The sequence below is a fragment of the Haliotis rufescens genome, unplaced genomic scaffold (assembly GCF_023055435.1).
Source record: "Haliotis rufescens isolate VD_foot unplaced genomic scaffold, xgHalRufe1.0.p SCAF_16, whole genome shotgun sequence".
Lineage (NCBI taxonomy): Eukaryota > Metazoa > Mollusca > Gastropoda > Lepetellida > Haliotidae > Haliotis > Haliotis rufescens.
In genome coordinates, this window is record NW_025963846.1 from 631754 (window position 1) to 636480 (window position 4727).

A 4727-nucleotide genomic window follows, 5' to 3' on the forward strand; every position below is an offset into this window, starting at 1 on the left:
TAGTTATACTTCAGACTGTTGAAATTAGTTTTAATTAAAAAAATATATCTGGTTTTGCAGCTGTAGCTGTAAAACATCTTAGCCTTCATAAGTACCAGGCTGCCCCAACAGAATATTTAATGGCTGGTCCCTAAGTGACATGATGCACACAGGTATTTATTGGAGGCAAGCAAAGGGAAGCTATCCTCAATGGACCACAGTTTCATATATGTACCTACATTTGTCTGTGTATATTTATATTCATATCTCCTCTTCCTATGATATATCATAACATGAAAGTGCTAAGTCAGTTTCAGTCAGTATGTTGAAGTTGCTTGTTGAAACATTTAGGAAAGAAAAGTTACCGTATTCGACATAATACGTGCCCAGGGAGCTCTTAAAATTAGAATAAGAAGGCTATTATAAGAATAAAATTTTGGTGAAAAAAAGAGTTGAAAGAACATAAATTACGTGGTTTATGCTGACAGCCTGAAATGATACAAAAGAAAAATCTGTGTGTATTATATACGACAGATATATTTTTCCAGAATTAAATTGCCCATAATTAAGGGTGCATATAACATACGAGTGCGTATTATACACGAATAAATAAGTCTTGTGTACAATGATCAATCAAAAGGAATTGGAATTGATCACCAGCCAGTATATTAGCAAATATCGGTGTGGGTGCTTATTAGAGCGGGGCGCTTATTACGTCGAATACGGTACATCAATTTGTTGAAAGTCAGGAAATAGATGCAAATAAGGCCAGTGAACATGGAATAAATTGCATGTCTTATTCTTTCATTGATTAAGAATGAATAGTGAATACTATGCAATCCAATTACAAGAGAAACTTTTAATGTCCGAACGAATGTAATTATTTTCTTTAGAATTACTTATTTTGACTGCTATGCCTGACAATGAAGGAAGAACATCACTGTAAGACTGTTGTTGCTAAGATCTGTGATTAGGTATTCTTACCTATTTTCAAATTATAAACTATTCTTTGCACACACTTGAGTTTTGTCTTCTTTATCAGGGGCCACGAATGGCCCAGTCCTCTAAGGCACCGCGATTCGCTGTGCAGAGTTGCGTCCCTTGGGCACGCCAGAAACCTATGATTGTGGGTTCGAATCCCGGTTTGCACCGATTATGTTTCTAGGTTTGTCAGCACCATACCCGTGCTCGTGGGTTTCACTGAAGTGGTAAACGTCTGACACCTGCATTACTTCGGGCTTTCCTCCCACATTAAGCTGACAGGCTGTGATAAAACTGGAATAATGTTAAAAGCGGCGTTAAACCCAACTCACTCACACTTCTGTATCAGAATTTGTTTTACATTCACAAGTATTTTTGTGAATATGTCAAGTTGTTCAGCCTGAGGAAAAGAAGCTTGACTAGTTGCAAGTAGTTTTGAGCAAAATATATTAAAAAAATGATATATTGGCCTTTTTCTATGTGGTGACTCCAGGGCAGAATGGAGCCATAGCGAGTTGCTTGTAATAAGATGAGTGTGTGTGATCGTGAGCAGATAGATTATGTTTTAAGGTTTGTCAGCACCATAACCACTAAAGTGGTTAAGGTTGATATTTGCATCGCTGAAATACTGTTCAAAGCGGTGTTGTCCGGGGTTCGATCCCCGGCCGCGTCATACCAAAAGACGTTAAAAGATGGTACTTGTTGTTACCCTGTCTGGCGCTCAGCATTAAGGGGCTAAAACAAGGACTGGTCTGCTCGGAGTCAGTATACTGTGTCTGAGTGGGGTATTCATGTTAAACTGCGGCATGGTATCTCAGTGAGCTAGCACTATAAATCGGCATCAGTCCAGACTAGTACAAGCAGCCACACAAACACACACGTACATGCACGTCGCTATATAAGTGCAATAATCTTGGACGCGACGTTAAACCCCATTTCACCTCACCTCACCTCAAAGCGGTGTTAAACCCAACTCACTCCATCTGTGTGCAGCGAACAGGGACAACCTTGGAAGAACAGCTACCAACTGTGAACGGCAAGGTCAGATCTACACACTATTAACCACTGGTCTGCTTGCTCCATGGCACGTTAGGTCCGACTGCTGACATGAGCGGTGGTGTGGCCATGTGGCTTATTGCTCATGTGAGAAGTGTCAGGTGCCTTATGTATCAGATCTTCAGGGTTGGTTGGTTGGTTGGTTTGTTGTTTAACGCTGCGCTCAGCAATATTCCAGCTATATGACGGCGGTCTGTAAATAATCGAGTCTGGACCAGACAATCCATCGATCCCCGGCCGCGTCATACCAAAAGGATGGCCACTCACACTTGCCGTGAAATCGGACCGCATACATGTGTCTGCAATTCCCCAATGTGTGAACCCGTGAAGATCCGGGGTAGAATAGGCCTTCAGCAACCGTGACTTGGTTGACGCATGTCATCGATCCCAATTGCGTGGATTGATGCTCATGATGTCAATCACTGGATTGTCCGGTCCAGATTTGATTATTTACAGACCGCCGTCATATAGCTGGAATATTGCTGAGTGCGGCCTTAAACAACAAACTAAACCAAATCATACCAAAAGAGGTCAATGGTGGTATAATTTTCTATTTGTTATGGTCTGCTTCTGTTTTTGCATTTATTAAATGTGATTCTCTTAAATATGATTTTACAAGCAACTAAATATGCTTCTATTTAATAACATGAGTTGAAACTAGTGACAAATAAAATGAAACTATATCACAGTGGAGGCCAAAATATTCTTTTGGAAATATATTTACTTCAGGTAGCATTCTAACTTGTGATAGATCGGCCAATCGTTTCACCCTGAGCACCTGTCTGTTGAAACGTGAAATCCGTCAATCAACTATCAATGCACAACAATGCATGACGGGTAATGGTGACACAGTTCCATGCACATACGACCTGAAACACATTTTATATTGGCTTAATTATTTGTGACAGCATCAGCAATTCCACCAAACAAGATTTGCTAGTCCATATACATCTTTTGGTCTAAGAAACACATTATCGGCCATCTTCCCGAGGCAAGGGCGTTACCTGACCATAAAAGTCCAGTTCCCACCCTTGCCGAACTACGCTGGAATTTCCAGGCTCGATCGTAGCTCCACCAGTGGCTATTACGAGTTACGTCCCTTCTATGTCCCTTCTATTGACCAATCAGATTCCATCACTCACATCACACCATCAAAATGGCGGCGCCCTGTCAGGACGATCCGATCGATAATCAAGTCTTTATTGTAAAAAAACGGGTCTTACCCCGCGAAGTGCATCAAATCACTTCAGCATTTTGATTAAAAACATGAACAGATTTGCAAAATATCTGTCGACGCCCAGTTGGTGGTACACATGCTTTGCAAATCCTGCAGTCGACCAAAATCTGCGCGTTGATATCCATGTTGTGTACGAACCGGATGTCTACTTCGTTACGCGATTTTGATTGGACAATGCATAGACCCGTTAGTCTAGCCAAAATGTAACTCCGGAATTCCAGCCTCGTACGGCAAGGGTGGAAACAGGACTTTTATAGTCAGTTAACTCCCTTGCCTAGGAAAGATGATTATTGCCATTCGAAAGCCTCCATCTACAACGGGCATTTACGGTTACAGTTTATGCCATATCCAATTAACAGCATAAATGATTTAATATTGACAAACAAGACCCGTGAAGATTCCGGGGTAGAATAGGTCTTCAGCAACCCATGCTTGTCGTAAAAGGTGACTATGCTTGTCGTAAAAGGCGACTAACGGGATCGGGTGGCCAGGCTCGCTGACTTGGTTGATGCATGTCATTGGTCCCATTTCCGTGGATCGATGCTCATGATGTCAATCACTGGATTGTCTGGTCCAGACTCGATTATTTACAGACCGCCGTCATATAGCTGGAATATTACTGAGTGCGGCGTTAAACAACAAACCAACCAAACAATAATATTGACAAATGTACTTCAAACTTCATATATATGATTATTTTTAGTCACTGAGTCAGTAATCTGTAAATAATAAATTTATGATTAGCAACTGCCTGCAGACCGTTTCGGAAACCAGAGTGTTGTTGAACATGATCTCTGTCAGGTCTTTAAAATAACGAGACTTTCGATTATTACATTCCTTTTAAAATTAGATGATAATTAGCCTTTGAAGACAAAGTCACTATCACTAATGATTCCTTGGCTTCCGTAAGCCATATCCAATGCACAACTTCAATGACGGATGTAATATCGATAAATGCTTATTCATAGTCAGTGAGTCAATAATATCTAAATAATAAATTTATTATTATCAATCGTCTGGAAACTTTTAGAATTTACTGATAATTAGCCTTTGAAGAAAAGTTTCTGTCAAAAGTAATGATTACTTTGCTTCAGAATTAACATATTCATTAGAAGCTGGGGATATTGTGAAGTAGCGTGATAACAAAGGCTTAATGGGGAAAAACCCAACCCTTACCTATTGGCAAATGTCTTCACAATGGACAAACGCTTCACATTCCATTGTATTAATGTTTGAAAATGAATTAAATTCTGATTTTTAACGGGGGGGGGGGGGGGGGGGGGGGTCATTGAAATTACGTCTGCCCTGCCAGGGGAGAGTTGTCAGCTTGTTACCATTGTGTCGTGATTATGAGTAGGACGAATTCACATCATTAAAGTGGGGTTGTTGACTTATCAATTCATACTATTGTTATCGGGAAATAAAGTCATCAGACATTATCTTCTACCCTTGTTCAACCAAGAACTTCCGGAGA